The 25,123-nt window shown below is 39.6% G+C and overlaps 1 pseudogene; it reads right to left on the bottom strand.

Moving 5' to 3' along the window:
• Window positions 1–21,851: 21,851 nt before the first annotated feature.
• Window positions 21,852–22,497, bottom strand: LOC133092032 (peroxiredoxin-1-like; annotated as a pseudogene).
• Window positions 22,498–25,123: the final 2,626 nt, after the last annotated feature.

Genomic DNA, 25,123 nt, shown 5'->3' on the forward strand with positions numbered 1-25,123 from the left:
CTGGTTTCTTTACTGCAGGAATTCTCACATGTTTTAGTTCCTTAACATGTCCTCTGTCTCTCCATGAGTGGGTCATTAGACTCTAATGTTTTCCAACTTGTTAGAATATGAAACCACTTCTTTTCTCCGAAGAGTATCACACAAACCATGCAACTCGGAATGCATGCTGGAAAATGATTGGGTTGGCCCAATGAGTTGAGGCTATGTGGCCTTCAAGCCAATGATGTTTCCCGAGATTTAATTGAAATTTATCAATCTCCACCAGTCACTTCACGAATTGTCTTCCATATTTCTATGAAACAAAAGCCCCCAAACTGGGATTCTCCTGTCAAAGGAAATTGACTTTTTTCTTAAAACTATTGTCAATTTTTAGAAGGAAGAGAAAAGTAACAGCAAAGCAAATTCTTGTCCGTCTTGGCTTTCACACCCAAAAGGCCAACCTCTGCCTATGGTTTGAGGGCCTGTGTATAGAGGGCAAAGCAAGGGCACAAGCTAGGATAAAACATGATCCCACCTTCAAGGAGTCATCAATTGGGTGGAGAAAATAAAATGTGTGCTCTTATGTCTAAAATGCAAAATTAGGTTTACAAGGAAGGCTATAAGAGGGGTTCAAAGTGAATGGGAATTCAGAGAAAAGGAGACCTTGGGTCCCTGGAATAATCAGAGTAATAGGTAACATTCTTTGACATATACCAAGTGTAAGGAATTGTGCTAAGTACTTTACAATATGATAACCCATGTGTACTTTATAAGGTTACAAGATGGGTGTTGACTTGCCCATTTCACAGATGAACAAACTGAGCCCTAGAGAAAAGCAGTAACCTGCCAGAAGTCTTCCAGGAAGTAAGGGGCAGAGTATGGTCTCAAACTCAAGTCCATATGATGCTCTGTATCCCTTACCCAGGAAAGACTCTTCAGAGGAGATAATGCGTCACTTGGCCTTGAAGAGTGGATGAGGATTAATGGGAGGGGAATTTCAGGCAGTGAAAAGAATATCAACAAAACTATGAAAGAGACCAATGTGGGGAGTAGCAGGAAAGCCACCCTGGTAGAACAAAGGGTGTGCATAGAAAAAGAGGGAAATGAGCTCAAAAGACTTGGTTGGATCTTAAAAGTTTTCACCACAAGAACAAAAATTTATAAGTACATTTGGTGATGGATGTTAACTAGACTTATTGTGGTGATTATTTCACAATATATAAAATTACTGAATCATTATGTTGTACACCTGAAGCTAGTATAATGTTATATGTCAATCGTATCTTAATTTAAAAATAGAAAAAAAATTAAGAAAATTCTAAAAAAGAAAATGTAGGAAAATGCATTAAGCTAGAAAATGTTAGAAAATAGTATTATATTGTTATAGAAATGTATAATGAATAAAAAGTTATGTTATTTTCTGGAAAAATAAAAAAAAGACTTGGTTAAAAAAAAAAAAAAAAAGACGTGGTTGGAATCAGATCCTAGAAAGCCTTGAATGCCAAACCACAAAGTTTGGATTTTTTTAATGGAGGAATCATTAAAACTTTGTAAACAAGAAAGTAACGAGAATGTAACTCCCTGGTGGTTTATTAGAATAATAATTTAAGATGATTAATCAGTCTGTACAGCAGGGGCAGAGACTAAACCTCCAGTTAGGAAGCGATGTTTGTCCAGGTGGGAGACGGCAGTAAGGGATGAAGATGCTCATTGGACCCAGTCTCCTAAACCTGCTACACCAAACCCTTGACTGTCATAGTGGTCTTTCAAAACAACAAACTTGAGGCCTCACTAAATCCAGATTTAACCCTTAAGATGACAGGGGGTGGGAATGCAAGGTCCAAGAGGAGCTGGTTGACCTCTGAGAGCCTTTTCAGCTTTCAATCTCCATGGAGATAAAACTCTAAGCACTTTTACGGAAATCACTAACCATACAGTTCCCTATTCCATCACCAGTTTCCAGACTTCATATCAAACAGGCATATTTCCCAAAGAACTTCAGAGTCTGCAAAATTTTTATGAGTTTACAGCTATGGCAATTATATAACAGTGGTAGTGGCATGCAATGATTGGGGGATAGTGTATTTTAATATATCCCTTCAGGGGAAATTTTTATCCATCCTCTTGGCTGTCTGCCTTTTGCAAAATTCAGCTGTCTACCTCTTGTGACTGAAAACTCTTCCTGCAGTGCGATACCACATCAGGATCTTGTGGTGCTTTGAATGACAGTTATTCATGCAGGGCTCATATGACTTCCGCCAGTTCCCACATAGGGTGAGTTTCAGAGAGTACGAATGAATTCATCTTTAGATTTTCCAGTGCCTTACAACTATAGTAGGTCTGAATCAATCTACAAACACAGGTCTGCAAGAAATTTCATACTTTTCCATTTTATTTAATACAACTTAAATTTGATTCTAAGAGTTAATGGCAGCAGGAACTTTACTTTCAGAAATGATCAGGCTCCTACTCCCACAGATACCGATACCGGCGAGGTCTTCCTTCATGTCAGCTATGCCCACTTTTATAAATTGCCTGCCCCTTTGATGTCTGAGGATTCTGCTTTCCAGCCCTGCTTGGGAACTGGCAGTCACTGTCTAGCCAGGAACCTGGGGTCTGAGCAATCCTAGGCAGCCCTCCCCTCCGAGGTCTGGTCACACAGAGTGAGCGTTTCCACTTCTCACAGATCCACAACCCCTGAGCCCCAGTCCCTCCAGGTCTGGGGAAATCTCCCATCAAAGGCCCTGCATTCTCCCCTTTCCCACCATATACTCTTGAGCTTAGACTTTCAGAAAAGAAAGGAAAAAGGATTATTTTCAAGAAACTTCTGCTTCCTGCTCTGCCTATACAACCTTGAAACAAGGAAGCACAAAAAGCCAGGCAACATTCTTGGGATAAGTTGGGAGTGGAGAACACACACAAATAAATATTTCCCTAAGTTATTTTGTTGCATACCCAATAGGTGTTCAATAATGGTCAGTAGAATGCATGTCCCAATAATTGATGAAATGGCTTCTCCAAAGTTGCTCAGTTTGCCACAAGAGTTTAGTAGAGGCTTTTTATTAAGAACCTACTATGTGCCAGTACTTTACATGTACTTACTATGTGTCCCCATTTTTCAGATGAGAGAGGTGAGTCACTTATCCAATGTCCTATGAGCACTAAGGGATGGAGTACGTATTTAAAGTTGTTCCCATCTCTAAAACCCATACATTTTCCACCCTGCCACATGGACTCCTGGAAAGGATTCCTTATTCTCTAACAGAGCTCTGTTCTTGACTAATCCTTCAGTAGACATTTCCAATTAACATTTTTAAAATTTATTTAATTGAAGTAAGGTTGATATACAATGTTGTGTTAATTTCTGCTGCAGAGCAAAGCGATTCAGTTATACATATATATATATACATTTTTTCATATTCTTTTCCATTATGGTTTATCACAGGATATTGAGTATAGTTCCCTGTGCTATACAATAGGACCGTGTTGTTTATCCATCCGATATATAATACGTTGCATCTGCTAATCCCAAACTTCCAACCCATCCCTCCCACCCTCCTCCCCCTTGGCAACCACAAGGTTGTTTTCTATAACATTTGTTTTAAATAGAGATTTTTCCCACCATGAACATAGTGTGATTCTGTTTGACATACTGATAATCTCACGGAATGGCTTTTTACCCCATCTCATCACTCATCTGCAAGGCAGCAGAGAGGGAGACTTAATCCTATTTGAAAGATTAGAGCAAGGTAATGTGACTTGTCCAAGGCCACAGAGCTAGAAGGAAGCTCAAAGTCGAACATGCATTTGTCTGTCTCTGCCTCCAAGTCAAGGGGAAGAAGTTAGTCCTAATCAATCAAAAGCTAATTACAGGGCTTCCCTGGTGGCACAGTGGTTGAGACTCTGCCTGCCAATGCAGGGGACACGGATTCGAGCCCTGGTCTGGGGAGATCCCACATGCCGCGGAGCAACTAGGCCCGTGAGCCACGACTACTGAGCCTGCACGTCTGGAGCCTGTGCTCTGCAACAAGAGAGGCCGCGATAGTGAGAGGCCCGCGCACCGCGATTAGGAGTGGCCCCCACTTGCCGCAACTGGAGAAAGCCCTCGCGCAGAAACGGAGACCCAACACAGCCAAAAATAAATAAATAAATAAATAAATAAATAAATAAATAAATAAATAAATAAATAAATAAATAAATAAATAAAATTAAAAAAAAAAAAAGAATAGAGTCTCCTTAAAGATTCACATCAAATAAATGGCTCAAAAAAAAAAAAAAAAGCTAATTACAAACCAGTATTAAATATTTACACTTTCAGTGCCTTCTCATACTACCAATAACAGAAAACCATAGCTGATGTCATTGCTTTAAAACGCATCCTGCCAGATGTACACTAATGATATTTGAGAGCTGTCATTAAAACTTTAGCTGGTGGCCTTGCCACCTCAAAGCAGCTTATTCTCTTAAACTGGTAAGTGATTGTTTCAGTTTCTTTCTTGCATCATTAATTTTTTTAGAAAAGACTTCTTAGGAGTAATTTTGACCCCCGGCCACTCTAAAATCTAATTTAACATCAGTAGAATCTCAGTTTAGGGATTCTTTGAATTACCAACCCATTTTATCACAGGTGTTCATATCAGTTCCTCAGATCATTAGCATCCCCTCTTTTCTTTCACAATAAAGGCCATATTCCTTGGCATGGTCATAGGGGGGCTTTGAAAATCTGTCTCTTACCCACCTTCCTCATTCCCTGCACCCCTACTGCTCCCCTCCATATATCCATATACCCATGTACACCAAATACCACAGACTAGGTGGTTTAAATAACAGAAATTTATTTTCTCACAGTTCTGGAAGCTAGAAGTTTAAGACCAAGGTGCCATAAGTTTGATCCCTTCTGAGGCCTCTCTCCTTGACTTGCAGATGGCTGCCTTCTCGCTGTGTCTTCACGTGGTTTTTCCTCTGTGCAGAGCATCCCTGGTATCTCTCTGTGTGTCCCAATTTCCTCTTCTTATAAGGATACCAGTCAGATTGGATTAAGGCCCATCCTCAGGGCCTCACTTGAACTTCATCACCCCTTTAAAAGTTGGTATCTCCAAATAGTCACATGGTGAGGTACTTCAACATGTGACTTTTGGGGAAGCCCAATTCAGTCCAGAACAACCCAAAAGCTATGCACAGTGAAGTCTTCACAGTTTCTCATGCATCCCTTTTCTTCATATGACATAGGTCTAAAGAATTGAGTCTATTCTCTTGCCTTTGTATAAATTATGTTGAGCCATATACAACTGCTGACCTTCAACCATTCTATTACCTACAAAAAATGGCAATTTAATATAATTCCAATATAATTTAGAGACTTAAAAACTCTCATTTCTTGAAAACAATTTATGTGTGGTGTCCTTATAATATTACAGAAATTGTTGGTCGTCCTCCTGTTTGTCCTTGAGTCTGAGATAAAATGGTCTCCAAAAAGACTTTGAGAATTTGTCCACACTACAGACCCTACCTTCAGCTTCAACACAAGCCATAGCAAAAAGCTCATACTTAATAAAGCAGCCTCTTCCATTAAAACACCACTGGTCACCAGAAAGTTCTTTCTTATGCCAGAATCTGGCTCTTTTTTAATGGTTCTCCCCTGGTCCTTGTTCTGCTTTTAGCAGTAGCAGGGAGTCCACCTCTTTCCTCTGGCTTCTTAAATGTTTAAAGACCATCACCACCTCCCTTCCTAACTCTCTCTAGGGTATCCCTGGACTTGCAGGGAGGAATTTCCCCAGACACTATGTGGTTCACCAAAAATATTCATGCCTCTCTTGAAATGACATCTATACCTGAACACCAGATACCAGATGAGTTTCACATCTAGTGCTAGCTCCATATCAATTTCCTGGGATGGATAACAGCTACACAGAGCCCTGTATTGAGAAAAAATCTGAACCCAATCTAAGTTTAGCAGGAAATAACGTAGAGTTTGATTAGTGATGCCCTAGGGAGAAGCAGATACTCTCCAGAGCTGCACTAACTACTACTCTGGATACTGTCTGACAGCCTAGGGCACAGGGGAGCTATTACTGTCTGTGATTTAAATACTCTATTTTCCTTAATGCTAAATTTGCATCAGCTTTGCTAGTCAGCCAATCTCATAAAAACAGCAACAACAACTAAGACACTCAGATTATTCTTTAACTTAGTTACAGCAAAGCCTATTTTCATCCGTGCTGTGGTGCTGCTTTTCTTCCTAGTTAACTAAAAAAATGAAGAATCTGGAATTGTGATCTCCTTGTGTGGCAGTTTCAGTCCTAACCCTTCCTGGATGTGTGATTGTGGGCAAGTTATTTGAATGCTCTGAGTCTCTGTTCATCACTGAAAATGAGAACAATAAGTACCTACTCCAGTGGACCCATTGGTATCTTAAATACGATATTATGTGAGAAAAATTTGCAAGTCAGAAGGTGAAATACAAATACTAGTTAATGTTAGGAGCCTGATAGTTTTGGCTGGCCAGCTAATTTTTGACCTCAGCCTCTTTGTCTTAGGGGATTTCTTCTCACTGGACAAACTGACGTCTAGTAGGGGATTAGAAACAAAAGTACAAGCAAGAGGAATGGACACACACTAGATACTCAGTGAATGGACTTGCACGTGAATGTAAACTCGTCAAGGGAAAGAATTTCGGCCAAGATGAAAGTGTTTCCACCATGTTGTCAAAGCAAAATGATGAGTGAAATCCAGAGTGCCTCTCCCTGGTTGTTTTGATTATTCAAGGCCAAAGATGTTTGGTTTGGGATGATTTGTGCTTTCCATTTGCTTACACAAATCTACATTGCTGACCTAATGCTTTTGCCTGCAAAGGAAAATATACCCATTTCTCTGGGTGTTGTCAGCAACACATTAGCGTCGCTCTACGCCATATACTGCATAAGGGGCGACAATCCTAAATCTACAAGACCAAGCTGTTGTGCATGAATGAATAAGCATGTGGCAGAGACCCAGGAGGCCTGAAACCACACTCTCCACCTAACATGGGCAGTCACCACCTGCTCCAGTGGGGGGTGTCCAGGCGCAATGTGACCCTACGGTGCCAGATCTTCAGATTTTTCAAGAAAATCCACATATCTGGATTTTTATGTGACATGTTCCGATTTTAAAAACACTTGCTGTGTTTCTGACCTATAGAAATGACAATGTCATATGGTTCAACCTAATATAATCTAGAGACATAAAAACTGTTCCCATTTTCCTGCTATGTGGGAAACCTCAGGAGCCCTCACTCTTCAAAAAAATTTCTTTTTTTTGCACACACACACACTATTAATAACAATAGCTAATACAGAGCACTTCCTACACAGAGGTATACATCTAGATAAACCCTCATTTAATCCTCCCAACACACCTGTAAGGTTGGTACTATGTTTAATACTATTTTATAAATGACACCCAAAGCCCCACCATCAGTTTTTAGTGACACATATGTAACGTGAATACATGATCCCCTTGCCAACAGAGCCTGAGTCCTTCTGTCTCTTGAATTTCAGGAAGAAAAGTAAAATGTATTTTACTGCCCATGTGCCCAGAGATGGGCAAGGTGGGGTGAACGGTGATTCTCCTGGCCGCTTCTGCTAACTTTAAATCTCCATATGCCTTCTGTTAGTCCACTAAGGCTGCCATAACAGGATAATACCACAGGCTGGGGACTTCAACAACAGAAATTTATTTCCTTGTGGTTCTGGAGGATGGAATTCCAAGATCAAGGTGCCAGCAGGGTTGGTTTCCAGCCAAAACTTCCGTTCTGGTTTGCAGATGGCCAGCTTCTCTCTATGTCTTCACATGTCAGAGAAAGAGAGAGAGAGAGAGAGATCTGGTGTGGTGTCTCTTCCTCCTCTTATTTTTATTATTTTTTTTTATTTTTTCTAATATCTTTATTGGAGTATAATTGCTTTACAATGGTATGTTAGTTGCTGCTGTAAAACAAAGTGAATCAGCAATATGTATACGTATATCCCCATATCTCCTCCCTCTTGCATCTCCCTCCTACCCTTCCTATCCCACCCCTCTAGGTGGACACAAAGCACCGAGCTGATCTCCCTGTGCTATGTGGCTGCTTTCCACTAGCGATCGATTTTACCTTTGGTAGTGCATATATGTCCATGCCACTCTCCCAATTTGTCCCAGCTTACACTTCCCCATCCGCGTGTCCTCAAGTCCATTCTCTATGTCTGCATCTTTATTCCTGTCCTGCCCCTAGGTTCTTCAGAACCATTTTTTTTTTATATTCCATATATATGTGTTAGCATACAGAATTTGTTTTTCTCTTTCTGACTTACTTCACTCTGTATGGCAGACTCTAGGTCCATCCACACCACAAATAACTCAATTTTGGTTCTTTTTATGTATGAGTAATATTCCATTGTATATTTGTGCCACATCTTCTTTATCCATTCATCTGTCGATGTCCACTTAGGTTGCTTCCATGTACTTCTTATTGTAAATAGAGCTGCAGTAAACATTGTGGTACATGACTCTTTTTGAATTATGGTTTTCTCAGGGTATATGCCCAGTAGTGGGATTGCTGCATTGTATGGTAGTTCTATTTTTACTTTTATAGGAACCTCCATACTGTTCTCCATAGTGGCTGTATCAATTTACATTCCCACCAACAGTGCAAGAGGGTTCCCTTTTCTCCACACCTCTCCAGCATTGATTGTTTGTAGATTTTTTGATGATGGGCATTCTGACAGGTGTGAGGTGATAACTCATTATAGTTTTGATTTGCATTTCTCTAATGATTAGTGATGTTGAGCATTCTTTCATGTGTTTGTTGCCAATCTGGGTATCTTCTTTGGAGAAATGTCTATTTAGGTCTTCTGCCCATTTTTGGATTGGGTTGTTTGTTTTTTTGATATTGAGCTGCATGAGCTGCTTGTAAATTTTGGAGATTAATCCTTTGTCAGTTGCTTCATTTGCGAACATTTTCTCACATTCTGAGGGTTGTCTTTTTGTCTTGTTTATGGTTTCTTTTGCTGTGTAAAAGCTTTTAAGTTGCATTAGGTCCCAATTGTTTATTTTTGTTTTTATTTCCATTTCTCTAGGAGGTGGGTCAAAAAGGATCTTGCTGTGATTTATGTCATAGAGTGTTCTGCCTATGTTTTCCCCTAAGAGTTTACAGTGTCTGGCCTTACATGTAGGTCTTTAATCCATTTTGAGTTTATTTTTGTGTGTGGTGTTACGGTGTGTTCAAATTTCATTCTTTTACTTGTAACTGTCCAGTTTTCCCAGCACCACTTATTGAAGAGGCTGTCTTTTCTCCATTGTATATTCTTGACTCCTTTATTAAAAATAAGGTGACCATATGTGCATGGGTTTATCTCCGGGCTTTCTATCCTGTTCCATTGATCTATATTTCTGTTTTTGTGCCAATACCATACTGTCTTGATTACTGTAGCTTTGTAGTATAATCTGAATTCAGGGACTCTGATTCCTCCTGCTCCATTTTTCTTTCTCAAGATTGCTTTGGCTATTCGGGGTCTTTTGTGTTTCCATACAAATTGTAAAATTTTTTGTTCTAGTGCTGTGAAAGATGCCACTGGTGGCTTGATAGAGATTAAAGTGAATCTGTAGATTGCTTTGGGTAGTATAGTCATTTTCGCAATGTTGATTCTTCCAATCCAAGAACATGATATATCCCTCCATCTGTTTGTATCATCTATAATTTCTTTCATCAGTGTCTTATAGTTTTCTGCATACAGGTCTTTTGTCTCTTTAGGTAGGTTTATTCCTAGGTATTTTATTCTTTTTGTTGCAATGGTAAAAGGGAGTGTTTCCTTAATTTCTCTTTCATATATTTCATCGTTTGTGTATAGGAATGCAAGAGATTTCTGAGCATTAATTTTGTATCCTGCTACTTTACCAAATTCATTGATTAGCTCTAGTAGTTTTCTGGTAGCATCTTTAGGATTCTTTATGTGTATATCATGTCATCTGCAAACAGTGACAGTTTTACTTCTTTTCCAATTTGGATTCTTTTTATTTCTTTTTCTTCTCTGAATGTTGTGGCTAAAACTGACAAAACTATGTTGAATAATAGTGGTGAGAGTGGGCACCCTTGTCTTGTTCCTGATCTTAGTGGAAATGGTTTCAGTTTTTCACCATTGAGAATGATGTAGGCTGTGGGTTTGTCATATATGGCCTTTATTACATTGAGGTAACTTCCCTCTATGCGTACATTCTGGAGGGTTTTTATCATAAATTGGTGTTGAATTTTGTCAAAAGCTTTTTCTGCATCTATTGAGATGATCATATGTTTTTTCTCCTTCAGTTTGTTAATATGGTGTATCGCATTGATTGCTTTGTGTATATTGACGAATCCTTGTATTCCTGGGATAAACTCCACTTGATCATGGTGTATGATCCTTTCAGTGTGCTGTTGGATTCTCTTTGCTAGTATTTTGTTGAGGATTTTTGCATCTATGTGCATCAGTGATATTGGCCTGTAGTTTTCTTTCTTTGTGACATCTTTGTCTGGTTTTGGTATCAGGGTGATGGTGGTCTCATAGAATGAGTTTGGGAGTGTTCCTCTCTCTGCTATATTTTTGAAGATTTTGAGAAGGATAGGTGTTAGCTCTTCTTTAAATGTTTGATAGACTTCACCTGTGAAGCCATCTGGTCCTGGACTTTTGTTTGTTGGAAGATTTTTAATCACTGTCTCAATTTCAGTGTTTGTGAATGGACTGTTTATATTTTCTATTTCTTCCTGGTTCAGTCCCAGAAGGTTGTGTTTTCTAAGAATTTGTCCATTTCTTCCAGGTTGTCCATTTTATTGGCATACAGTTGCTTGTAGTAATCTCTCATGATCCTTTGTAGTTCTGCAGTGTCGGTTGTTACTTCTCCTTTTTCATTTCTCATTCTATTGATTTGAGTCTTCTCCCTTTTTTCTTGATGAGTCTGGCTAATGGTTTATCAAGTTTGTTTATCTTCTCAAAGAACCAGCTTTTAGTTTTATTGATCTTTGCTATTGTTTCCTTCATTTCTTTTTCATTTATTTCTGATCTGATCTTTATGATTTCTTTTCTTCTGCTAATTTTGGGGTTTTTTTGTTCTTCTTTCTCTAATTGCTTAAGGTGTAAGGTTAGGTTGTTTATTTGAGATGTTTCTTGTTTCCTGAGGTAGCATTGTATTGCTATAAAGTTCCCTCTTACAACTGCTTTTGCCGCATCCCATAGGTTTTGGATCATCGTGTTTTCATTGTCATATGTTTCTAGGTATTTTTTGATTTCCTCTTTGATTTCTTCAGTGATCTCTTGGTTATTAAGTAGTGTATTCTTTAGCCTCCATGTGTTTGTATTTTTTACAGTTTTTTTTTCCTGTAATTGATATCTAGTCTCAGAGCTTTGTGGTCAGAAAAAATACTTGATACGATTTCAATTTTCTTAAATTTACCAAGGCTTCATTTGTATCCCAAAATATGATCTATCCTGGAGATGTTCCATGAGCACTTGTGAAGAAGGTGTATTCTGTTGTGTTTGGATGGAATGTCCTATAAATATCAATTAAGTTCATCTTGTTTAATGTATCATTTAAAGCTTCTGTTTCCTTATTTATTTTCATTTTGGATGATCTGTCCATTGGTGTAAGTGAGGTGTTAAAGTCCCCTACTATGATTGTGTTACTGTCGATTTCCCCTTTTATGGCTGTTAGCATTTGTCTTATGTATTGAGGTGCTCCTATGTTGGGTGCATAAATATTTACAATTGTTATATCTTCCTCTTGGTTTGATCCCTTGATCATTAGGTAATGTCCTTCTTTGTCTCTTGTAATAGTCTTTATTTTAAGGTCTATTTTGTCTGATATGAGAATTGCTACTCCAGCTTTCTTTTGATTTCCATTTGCATGGAATATCTTTTTCCATCCCCTCACTTTCAGTCTGTATGTGTCCCTAGGTCTGAAGAGGGTCTCTCGTAGACAGCATATGTACAGGTCTTGTTTTTGTGTCCATTAAGTCAGTCTATGTCTTTTGGTTGGATCATTTAATCCATTTACTTTTAAGGTAATTATCGATATGTATGTTCCTATTACCATTTTCTTAATTGTTATGGGTTTGTTTTTGTAGGTCCTTTTCTTCTCTTGTGTTTCCCACTTAGAGAAGTTCCTTTAGCATTCGTTGTAGAGCTGGTTTGGTAGTGCTGACTTCTCTTAGTTTTTGCTTGTCTGTAAAGGTTTTAATTTCTCTGTTGAATCTGAATGGATCTTTCCTGGGTAGAGTAATCTTGGTTGTAGGTTTTCCCTTTCATAACTTTAAATATGTCCTACCACTCCCTTCTGGCTTGCAGAGTTTCTGCTGAAAGATCAGCTCTTAACCTTATGGGGATTCCCTTTTATGTTATTTGTTTTTTTTCCCTTGCTGCTTTTAATATTTTTTCTTTGTATTTAATTTTGATAGTTTGATTAATATGTGTCTTGCCATTTTTCTCCTTGGATTTATCCTGTATGGGACTCTCTGTGCTTCCTGGACTTGATTAACTATTTCCTTTCTCATATTAGGGAAGTTTTCAACTATAATCTCTTCAAATATTTTCTCAATCCCTTTCTTTTTCTCTTCTTCTGGGACCCCTATAATTCGAATGTTGGTGCATTTAATGTTGTCCCAGAAGTCTCTGAGACTGTTCTCCATTCTTTTCATTCTTTTTTCTTTATTCTCCTCTGCAGTAGTTATTTCCACTATTTTGTTTTCCAGGTCACTTATCCGTTCTTCTCCCTCAGTTATTCTGCTATTGGTTCCCTCTAGAGAATTTTTAATTTCATTTATTGTATTGTTCGTTGTTGTTTGTTTGCTCTTTAGTTCTTCTAGGTCCTTGTTAAACATTTCTTGTATTTTCTCCTTTTTATTTCCAAGATTTTGAATCATCTTTACTATCATTACTCTGAATTCTTTTTCAGGTAGACTGCCTATTTCCTCTTCATTTGTTTAGTCTGGTGGGTTTTCACCTTGCTCCTTCATCTGCTGTGTGTTTCTCTGTCTTCTCATTTTGCTTAACTTACTGTGTTTGGGGTCTCCTTTTTGCAGGCTGCAGGTTCATAATTCCCATTGTTTTTTGTGTCTGCCCCCAGTGGTATGGTTGGTTCAGTGGGTTGTTTAGGCTTCCTGGTGGAGGGGACTGGTGCCTGTGTTCTGGTGGATGAGGCTGGATCTTGTCTTTCTGGTGGGCAGGACAGCATCCAGTGGTGTGTTTTGTGGTGTCTGTGACCTTATTATGATTTTAGACAGCCTCTCTGCTAATGGGTGGGTTTGTGTTTCTTTCTAGCAGGACAGGAGTACAATCTCTTCCTCTTCTTATAAGGACACACGTCCTGTTGGATCAGGGCCCCACCCTCATGACCTCATTTAACCTTAATTACCTCCTGAAAGGTCCTACCTCCAAATATAGTCACATTGAGGATTGGGGCTTTGACCTCTGCATTTGGGGGGTGGGGATACAATTAAGTCCTTCTCACCCAACCTCTTCTACAGATAATCAGCCTCTCCTGCTCTTTTCTCTTTTCCACCCTTACCCTTAGACTTCTTCCCACCCAGCCCACGCCATTCAGCCATTTCCCTCTTTCTACCCTATTCTTTGTGTCCTTCAGTTCATTATTCTACACAGCTTCTCTTTTCTCACTTTCTGTAACCTCCTCTTCATGCATTCTCATCCTATTTCTCTCTTCCTCTACTTTCTCAGCCTTTCTCTTTCATCCCAATCATCACCTTCTCCAAAGTCCTCTCCCCTCTCTTCATTTTCCTCTTGTCCTCTTCTCCACAACAACCCCTGAAGTCTAAATTCTATATTTTGTTTGTTCGTCTTTACACTTCATACCCTGTAGGATGTACACCCCCATAACTGGAGTGCCCCAAGCAGTGCCTGATACATGGTAGAAACCTCATAAGTGTCAGAATGCCCCTTTTACACAGGATTTGAGGCAAGTTAAAAGAAATGTGCAAAATGAAGCAATTTACGTGGAAATTAAAAAGTCAAAGCCCTGAGGCAAAAGGGAAACAAAATATGTGAACCACAAGACCCAATTTGGTTACTGTGATTGAGCGTGAAATTTCACTTCCTGGCAGCCAAATGCAGAGTCCTTTCAGACTTAAAGTGACCCATGTATTCTCTGGTGTGCTGGGGTAAAGTACTGGAGGAGAAGAAATGAATTCCTTTCCTCTTGCCCTGACCCGGGCAACTGTTTTCTCCATATCTCAGCTTTCTTTTCAACAGTTCATTAATCTCTCACTGGCTATCCAGTGTTGTATTGTGTTTAAAGCTCACTCAAATCCTGTTTAGAATATTGTTTTGTGTAGTAAAGAATGCAAATCTTATAATGAAGGCAATTTGTAGTTGAAGGTATTTCTAGGAAATCCGCAGTATTGTCAGTGTCATGTCAAATCCAGAACTCACAAAGCAGAGCCTGCAATATTTTATTTGTAGACAATCAACTAGAATGTATAAATTATTACTGGCAGATGATTATAATTCCGAATCCCTAACACTAATAAAAGGAAACCCAGAGCATCTTGATAAGAATTTTTTGTTTTTTTTTGTTCCTGGAAGTCAGTAGAACAGCAGTTGTATGTGGTTATATTAGTCTCAAGATACTTAATTTGCTGACCTTAGTATTTCAGAAAAAAATTTGTATGTATTATATTTGTGGGAAGCAAAAATAATGGTTTGAGATTTTTATCAAATATGGAGAGTAGTTATGTATGAAAAAAAAAGTTTACTGAATGTGGGTTCAAGCAACAGCTGTGAAGTTCATGGGAGAAAAATATCAGATAAAGGAAAGAAGGAATGGAGGAAGGGAGGGGAGAAGGAAGGAGGAAGGAAATGTTTCTCTGAATCTTTTTCTACTTTCCCCTACAGATACTCAGTTTCCTCATCTTCCCTTACATTGTACTCTTTCCTCTTTTCTGTCACTGTCACCTTCCCTCTGAAGCCTGCAGAGAAACCTGTGTCTCCATCTCAGACTACTCCCTCTCCATGAAAACCTAGTCCTTTATTTTCAATACTTTCTCCTGAACATAGAAATGTAACCATCATCACAGATTTTCTGTATTGTTACTGACTCAGCCATTATCCCAAAATATGCCTAAGGCTATCACTGTTATACTAGACTCTGGACACCACATGCCAATAGGGCCATTATCAAGCTGAAGTAGAGGTAGCTTGTGCGACCAGAGGATGAGAAATATTAAAACCAAAGTACACAAACAAGGATTGCAAGGTCCTACCCTGGAGATGGGAATACTAATGGGAGATGTGAGTATGATTTCAGGTATTTGAATGTCTCCCTCAAGTAGGACTGTGGAAGCAATTCTCCAAGATTTGGCATCAATTACTTAGGATTCTAATCCAGAGAGGATTTGACCCGAGTTAAAGATCACAGTTTTGTCATTTTTCTAGGCTTGTGTCCTTGGGGAACTAACTCTGCCCATCTCCATTTCTTTGATGTAAAAAATGAGGATAATAGTATCCATCTCATTGAGGTTGCTATGAGGATATACCATGGTGCTCAATCAGTCATAGCTAAGATTAATATTCCTGGTACTTCTGTTGAAATGCAATAGAAGAGAAAGCATTAGATACACAGGGTTATTGTTTGGATCATAAAGCATAAGATTTTCTTTCCTTCCTTCCTTCCTTCCTTTCCTCATTCTTTCCCCATCGTATCCAGCCATATCTTGAACCTGCATTCAGTAAGCTTTCTGATTAACCACAAGTGGCAGATTTCCATTAGCAACACCATAACAAAAACTCTAACTATAAATTGCCTTAACTCCAACACTTGCATCCTTTATTACAGAAAAACACACTGTAAGAACAGGATTTGAGGAAGACCCCAAAAGAAATTCAGAAGATGTGAAACAGAGCTTTGCAATAGTATATAAATAAAAGAGAAAGAGAGTCTTAGCTGTGGTTCTCAACCCTAGCTGCACCTTAATCATCAACAAGGGAGCTTTGAAAAAACCTAAAGCCCAGTTTGCACCCCAGACCATTACATCAGAATCCCTGATGCTGGGATCCAGGCGTAAATAATTTTTAAAGCCCCCCAGGTGATTCTAATGTACAGCCAAGGTTGAGAACTGCTGTTTTAGAGAAAGTTACTAGCCAATGGTGTGGAAAGCTGCAGAGTTGACGAGGCTGGATGTGTACACACTGGTGTGAGCATATCGATAATTTTCTAAACTCTAGAGAGACTTTTCAGGAGAGCTGTGGGAACAGAAATCAGACTTGAAAGGAAGGAGTGAGTGGCTAGGAAGAGTCTACAGCAGGCGTAGCTTAATCCTTCAACAAATATTGTGGCACCCAGAAGGGAAGAGTGAGGAAGACAGCATGAGGAGTTAGTAAAAGCAAAACAAGTTATTTCTAGAATATGGGAGACCTAAACATATTTGAACCAAAGCTGAGTCTACCACATCTTATACACTTCCAAATTAAATTTGGGGAAATAGTGAAAAAATGTTTGCACTGATCAAATAGATTTCATCTTGACGATTTCAGATACATCACAGGCTCTTGACCAATTATGCCCTCTGCTTTATGTCTCACCACTCCTTTCATTTTAACTGCCATTTGTTCCATTTTCTTCTGTGTGTCAAATACGTCACTTGATGGCCGCTCTTAATCCTCACAAAATCCTGTAAAGTGGCTGCCTCCTATTTTACAGATGAGGAAACTTTTCAGATGAGGAAATGAGATTCAGAGAGGCCCCGTGGTTTGTCCAGAGTCAATAAATGACAAAACCAAGATTCGAACTTGAGTCTCTATGACCCCAAAGCCCACAGTCTTTTTACCCTGCCCCCATGCCTCCAGACAAAGTACAAATTCAATCCTTGGAGAGTTGCGTGCTTCCTTCGAAATCTGCCAAATGACAAAAACTATGCCGTGAAAGGTGGTGTCCTGGCTCCAGGACCTCTAGATGAAATGAATGAAAAAGTGAAAATGTATCAGAGGCTGCAGAAGGGCTTGAGCAAGGTACAAAGCATTTCAGAGAGAGGTGGGCATGAGGTCTGTCATCATTGACAAAGATGCCCAGGAAGATAGTGGAGGGGCAGCCAGAATTGAGGCTGCCCACAGCAGACACTAACCTGAAAACGCTCTATGCGCAAGTGCAGCGGGATTTGGACAGCAATGGTCATTCTCAACATCGTTCCTCTCCGCCATCTGCCCATGCCTTCCTCCTTCCCTGGATTTATCATCCTTGCTGACTTCTACCTGCCAAATTAACCAACTTATGCCAGCTCATTTGGCCATCTTCTCTTGCTCAAACTGAATCTCCACATCCCTTGATTACCCCTGAAAACTGATTAGTATCCATTTGCAAGCAATATTTTCCTCCTACTATGTCCAGGTATATAGGGTCCAGAGGGCTGTTTGATTTCTGGGATATTAGCTTAGAGGAGAATGAAATTTAATAAAAAAGTATGAGTTCCAAATAGCTGCATCATCTGTGTCAAAGAGATGATTTCCATTTGGGCTGCCACCTGTAGATATTATTATCAGTTATCCCTTATACTCAGATGGGGGAGTGAGCAAAACATTATTTTTCCTTCCAATCAAAAGGCCTGGAAATTGCTGATGCAATGTCCACATGAAAGAGCCAGAGACATTTTGTGTTGCCTTTTTAAAACACATTTTAATATAATATTTTAAAAGAAACTGGCCAGCAAGTTCATTCCAGGACAAGTTTTAGACTCTTTGAGAATCAAGTTGGGTAAGAACATAACAGAGACTGTTTAGTTTGAACAGAAAAATTGCCAAAATACCCATAAAAGGAAGGATTGGCTGAACATTTTCTTTTGGCTCTTATTTTCAGATTTTCTTCAAAAATTAGTCTAATAAAAATTCAAGAGAAGCCATGCAATACACCTATGAAATACAAATACTTCAGGTAGAGCTTGTATCTCAGACCAAAATCAGTCCAGGGAATTTGTGGTAATTTGGACAAGCTTCCTGTCTGTGATGTCCCGGATTGATTACAAAATTCATCAAAAGGAAAGCTGGGGCATTTGCTAAGTGCCAATTTTGTGTCTGGCATGTGCCTTACACATGCCAGACACAATAATGGATGAACATTATCTCATTCAGTCCCCCCAGTTACCCCTTCAGAATGGTATTAGTCCCATTTACCAAGAAAGAAAAAGAAATAGAAAATGTGGCAAGTGTATGGATAAGATATGAGTTGAAGTATAGATTGAGACTACTATTTATCCAAATTGTGTTTGGATCAGTGAATGAATGAACCTTAGAAGGTAACAAAAAAGAAATATATTATATAGTGAGTTGATAAGCCTTGTATTCATTTCAACACTTGGAAACTGGAAGCTGATGTTTTGTGTGAGTCTAAAGCTTCAGTCAAGGGACATCCCAATATTCGTGGATCTCCATGAAGAAGCACCACCATCTCCTCCTCCTCCACAGCAGTTTCTGTGGTCAGCTAGTTAAGTGAACTTAATCCTCATCACAACGCACTTTCCAACTAGGGAAAATGAGAATCAGAAGTCTTAAACATCAAAAGAGAGAAGGTTGGACTGGGTCTTGAAAGGATACAGACCCACACACCCACTGGAGAACAAAAAAAAAAAAAAAAAAAGAGAGATTTGCAGATGGAGTCCTTGGTGAAGGCCAAGTATCCCTGTTTGATCAGAGAAGAATGTTCCGGAAGGAAAGTAGTGAGATGAAAGTTAGATAAGGGTTGGAAAAGGTTCAAGCCGTGAAGGACACAGAATACAGGAGAGGTTAATTTTGACTTTATTTTCAAGGAACTGGGAACACATCAAAGGCTTTTGAGTGAGGGAGACAAGAAGGAAACAGAATTTTAGAAGGATTAAGCTGGCCATGGTTTGGAAGAGAGACTGGAAGTGGGGAGACCAGCTGGGGGACTTTCCTCAGAAGAATTCCATGACACTCAAGGCCATGGCTGTCGGGAGGCTCTGCATGCCATTTTGGCTGCGCTGTGGGCTGTTTGGATGAGGCAGGCATCTTTAGGCTGTTTGTGGTCTGTCCAATGGGCTCCCATGGAATGGCTTAATTCCTGTGGCCTTTGATGTGGAAATGTCATCCTGACAGTGAGCGAATTCCAGGAACACTTCCAGCAGAGAACACCTACTAAAGAAGAGGGCCCCCACTACCAGCATGTTGACCTTAGGAAGCAAGGAGATGGTGATGAGAAGCAAGCTGCTTGGGGGAAAAAATGTGCTTGCCTCTTAGAGAATTGTTCCCAATGCCCTAGAACACAAATTTAAACTACAGCCCCAAAGCAGGAATGGCAGAACGTGAAGGGCTCACTTGAACTTCACACTTAAAGAACAATTTTCCATAGAGACATTGTTGCCTCACCCCACCCCTGCTCTGCGCCGCTGGATCCTCGCTTTTATCAGAGCAATCTCCAGAGTCAATTGCATTAGGAACATCCTAACCAGACCTTGCTTTTCGCGGGCAGTGGGTCTGTGCATCATTCAAGAAGACGGTGTGGGAGAAGAGGCTGGAAAAATAAGATTGCATCTCAGCTCACTTAGACATCTGATCTTGGGCAAATTCCTTCGGCTGCAGAATAATCATAAAAGCATGAGGATGAGATGGAGAAATAAGATTGCATCTCAGCTCACTTAGACATCTAATCTTGGGCAAATTCCTTCAGCTGCAGAATAGTCACAAAAGCATGAGGATGAGATGAAATAATAGAGATGACAGCATTATACTCAAAGTAAGTGGCTGACTACAGAGGTCAGCATGATCATAAATCAATGCCTCCAGAGCCAGGCAGGAAATGCAAATGAATGCAGTGGGCTGAGTGAAGACCTGAAAACCAGAGCTTCCATTCTCTGGTACCAGTTTCTCGGCCACCCTCAATTTACTTCCCAATGTTTAAATAATAGCAACTAATTCAGATCACCTGTAAAACCCCAAACAAAGTAGTGGATCAAATTCGGCTGCCAGTTTGCAGACATGGACTGGCTGCTTGCAAACTGTTAGGCTCAAACCCCAGTGCTGCCACTTTCTAGTTGTGTGTGTTAGACACGTCTCACACCTTCTCTAAAGCTTACTTTTCTCATCAAAGAAATGTGGATAAGAAGGGCAATGTAGAGGGCGGTGCTGGAGATTAACTGAGATCATGTGCCCAGGGCTCAGCAATCTGGAGGTTGGAGCTGGGGGATGGAAGCCCCCCTCCCCACACCCCGCCCCCACCCCCGGCTCTGCCAGACATTAACCCTTTAGTTACTGGTCTGCAGAGAAATCTTCTGGGTGGGAGATTGGCACAACATCTTTCACCAAAGTCCTTCATACATTTTTCAGTCTTCTTAATGCTCAGTAAGTGTCAACAGTTATTTTTATTAACTGAAGTATAGCTGATTTACAATGTTGTGTTAGTTTCTGGTGTATAGCAGTTATACATATATATATATATTTTTCAGATTCTTTTCCATCATAGGTTATCACAAGATATTGAATAGAGTCCCCTGTACTATACAGTAGGTTCTTCTTGTTTATCTATTTTATATATAGTAGTGTGTATATGTTAATCCCAAACTCCTAATTATCCATCCCCCACTTTCCTCTTTATTTTGGCTAGACAAGACTTTTATTGGGTACAAGATGATCATTTTTGATAAAGAATTATAGTAGAGATCTTAAATGAAGATAACAAGGCTCAAAGAAGTTTGGTCAAAAGACCAAAGCAGATCCAGACTTGCCACCTGCCTTGGAATATGGGATTATTACCTGTTACCATTTCTCTGCAGTGCTTCAAGATGCTACTTGTTACAGGGCTTAAGAAGCAACTATCCCCTAAATAACGGTACCTGCCTCAGAGGGTTATTATGGAGACTGAATAAATACGAATAGTGCCTGGCATATAATAAGCTATTATTGAAGGCCCCGGGAATCCTACATTGCTGTTCATAGCTCTTGCTTGTCTGAATATTGGAGGGGTAGGTAGGCTGGGGTAGCCGTGTCTGGAAGGTGTCTAGAAGGGGACCACATGATACACAGAAGGATTCTCAGTCCTGCATCTGCCTTAGCTTCAAGAGCCCAGGAGGAATCCACCTTTGCCCCACTGACAACCCTCCCTCAGGACAATGATGTGAGGACAAGAAAGAACTACCCGTAAATCAAGGATAGAAACCCTGGGAAGCCACGAGGTGCTCATCACTATGCTTTTGACACAGAAAGCCCTACCCTATGAACACCAGTGCTTGTGTTTGTGTCCCCCTCTCCCTTTTAGTTCCAAAGGTACTGAAGCCTCTAACTCTGATCTTTTACAGAACCAGTACCAGGCATTTATCAGAAGAGGCCAAGCTTCAGGTTTTCATACAGCCCTCCCAGTAGAATAAAAGTAAATGTCCGTAATCTCATTGGGCTCTTAAGCTGCAACCCAGCCTATAGCATAAATTGCAGTGCCTTGGCCAATACTGTAGTAGGTCTTGCTCTTCTCCAGATATGGTGAAATGAAACACCTTGCTTCAGGTCCATTCCCTGTTATCTACTTGCATTTCCCCTCAATATAATTTCCTGATTCTGAGGCAGCTCTCACACCTCATTTTCCCCTAAAGAGGGAAAGCAAAAAGTAAATTCCTCTTACACTCAAAGGCTAATGCCCCCCGAAAATGAAGAATCAACAAGGTCTCAGCTCAAGTTTAATAAAACTACAAAAGACCAAAAGTGATACCCTACTACTATACACATCAGTTTGCCTGCCCCATAATACAGCTCAGGCCATTCCCTCCAGAGGAAGAAAGGCTGGCCTCCCCAAACCCTGCAGGAAAGGCCTATCCTGTACCACACCACATCTGGGCTGACTGTAAGGTCTGTGTTTTAAGCATGACAATAGTACAAAAGACAATAGTTTTGTTCTCATGGCCACCTACTGCAGCCTGGCCCTAAAATGGCCCAGCGCTCACTTCTGCTTAGAGAAATATTCTTTGCTCTTCTGGACATCAGGCTTGATGGTATCACTGCCAGGCTTCCAGCCAGCTGGGCATATTTCCCCATGTTTGTCAGTAAACTAGAAGGCCTGAACTAGTCTCAGTGTCTCATCCACAGAACGGCCAACAGGAAGGTCATTTATGGTAATCTGTCAAAGGATACCTTTTATCATCAATAATAAAAAGGCCCCTGAATGAGATGCCTTCATTGGCCTTTAAGACCCCATAGTCCTGAGCAATGGTGCGCTTGGGGTCTGATATCAAGGGAATGTTCACAGGTCTCAGTCCTCCTTGTTTCTTGGGTGTGTTGATCCATGCCAGGTGACAGAAGTGAGAATCCACAGAAGCACCAATCACTTGGCAGTTGAGTTTCTTAAATTCTTCTGCCCTATCACTGAAAGCAATGATCTCCATGGGGCACACAAAGGTGGAGTCAAGAGGATAAAAGAAGAACACAACATATTTTCCTTTGTAGTCAGATAGGCTGATATCTTTGAACTGACCATCTGGCATTACAGCAGTTGCTTTAAACGGGGGGCACGGTGCCTAATTTTGGCATTTCCTGAAGACATATTGCTATCAGCAGTTCTCACAGACAAACCACAGAGGACAGTCAGGAAGGAGACATGTCCCCTTTCCTCTTTGGTAACCATAAATTTGTTTTCTGTGTCTGTGAGTCTGTTTCTGTTTTGTAAATAAGTTCATTTGTATCCGTTTTTTAGATTCCACATATAAGTGATATCACATGATATTTGTCTTTCTCTGCCAGACTTACCTCACTTAGTATGATAATCTCTAGTTCCATCCATGTTGCTGCAAATGGTATTATTTCATTCTTTTTTACGGCTGAGGAATATTCCGTTGTATATATATATATATATATATATATTATATATATATATATTATATATATTAATATATATATTATATATATTATATATATTATATATATATATATATTATATATATATAATATATATAATATATATATAATATATATATATATATATATATATATATACAACATATATATATATGCCACATCTTCCTTATCCATACATCTGTTGATGGACACTTAGGTTGCTTTCATGTCTTGGCTATTGTAAATAGTGCTGCAATGAACATTGGGGTACATGTATCTTTTCAAATTAGAGTTTTGGTCTTTTCACAGCAGTTATTTTTAAGGCTCGTTAAGGTTCACTGCTACTCCCCATCCAGAAAGATTTTCATGTCACTTGAAACTGTGCTCTATGTTAAGGGAGATTAAATAGGAGGAAAACACAGGCCCTAACTATTAGAAGACAGACTATATTTAAATAACTCATCCCAGAAAAAGGCAATGTCACTAGACTTGGGCTGTCCCTGATCCCTGACTTGGTTGGGTTTGGCCTCCTCCATCAAGGCCTGGCAGGTGTAATAGCATGGTCTGGCTCACTGAAAAGCCTCAAGTACTCCACTTGGACAGCCAGCTATCCTCTGAGTAATCAGGGCTTTGGGATTGGGGTGGGTGACTAGGCATTTGAGAGTTGGGTTCTGTAAGCAAAAGGACTCCATCAGTCTTTTAAGAACACATTTAGTCAATTCTTGCTGTTCACAGTAGCTATGTTCTATTTAAGGTCACTCCAAAGGCTGAATTAGCAAATTCATTTCTCCTAGGGGAAATACAAAGTTAGGTTCCTGGAAGTCTCTGGTCACAGCATTTTCAGCAATTGACCTACACATACCCTTGTGTTACATGTGTTTCTGTTTAAAGACACTTTAATACATATTGTTGATTCATTAGCATTGAATGCAGGCAACAGAAATGTAACTCATGCCTGAATGATGCTTATCTAACACGCATATTTTCTCCATAAGGGACATCACAGCCTTCTTGTGCACTTAGGAACACTAGACAGCACTTCTCTGCTTGGGGACCAATTTAAACAGCAAAATCACCAACAAAAACCAAAAAGTGCAAAAAACATGACAGTACATAGACTATGAAACGGATACTTGTTTATAGTACGAAAGCTGAAAGAAGAAAGTAAACCATAGCCTTGGTTGACCTCAGCTGGGAACATGCACGTCAGGTGACTCAAATTTTTGCAGTTCTGTGCATATCCGCAAACGACCAGGAAAGCACTATGAGTATTGATTTGGGGGTTGCAAATAAATTTCAGCAAGTAGGCAAATTTGCAAATACAGAATTCACAAATAATGAGTATTGACTGTATCTAAAATTTATTCACACACTTAACATTTGCATTTAAACTCAGCCTGGCAGGACTCCGGTCAATTTCTATCAACTCAATTTATTTTTAAGATGTGTAAATATTAACTAGCCCAGAGGACATCATGGATGTTGAAAAAGATAAAATGTTGCATTGTAGAATTGGTTTTTTTCCCTTGAAAGGACACAGAAAACAACTGGAATTATCCCTGAGACATCTTACCAAGATACTACCTCAGCCATTTGCATATTTCAGCATGAAATTGATTAAAAAAAAAAAATCTTCCTCCTATTAAGGCAGACTCTCTTCCTGGGACTCCTACTAATTGATCCTAGCTCTGTCCTTGAGAATTACCCAGAACAGAGTCAAGCCTCCTTCCACACTGTGGTCTCTCAAATATCTGAAGATGCTACCAGTTCCCTCTTTCAAGTTGGCAATTTCCCACATTGGAAATCCCCATTCCTCGTAATTACTCTTATTTCACCATCTTTGTTGCTTTCTTGGAACATTGTTTCTAATCTATCAGAAATTAACTGCCATGTCCTGCTTAGGCTCTAGAATGAAATGAGTAGCCTCAAATTCTGCTGGTTAAGGTATCAATACACAATTTTACTGAGGAGTACCTTGGCAATATATGTGAAACTCTTTAAAATAAGCACATCCTTCCATGTCTTAAAGTTTATACTAAGGAAATTATTATGGACATGTGCTATAATTTAGTTACAGGGAATTCCCTGGCAGTCCAGTGGTTAGGACTCCATGCTTTCATTGCCAAGGGCTCAGGTTCAATCCCTAGTTGGGGAAGTAAGATCCCTCAAGCCCCGTGGCACGGCCAAAATTAAAAACCCACAAAAAAATAAAATAAAATAAAATTTAGTTTAGATGTTCATTACAGGGATCTTTATTATCCCAACATGTGGAAACACCCAAGGATAGAACAATATTAAAGAAATTATGGCACATCAATACAGCTATTAAAATGACA

The sequence above is a fragment of the Eubalaena glacialis genome, chromosome 5 (genome assembly GCF_028564815.1).
Source record: "Eubalaena glacialis isolate mEubGla1 chromosome 5, mEubGla1.1.hap2.+ XY, whole genome shotgun sequence".
NCBI classification, from domain to species: domain Eukaryota; kingdom Metazoa; phylum Chordata; class Mammalia; order Artiodactyla; family Balaenidae; genus Eubalaena; species Eubalaena glacialis.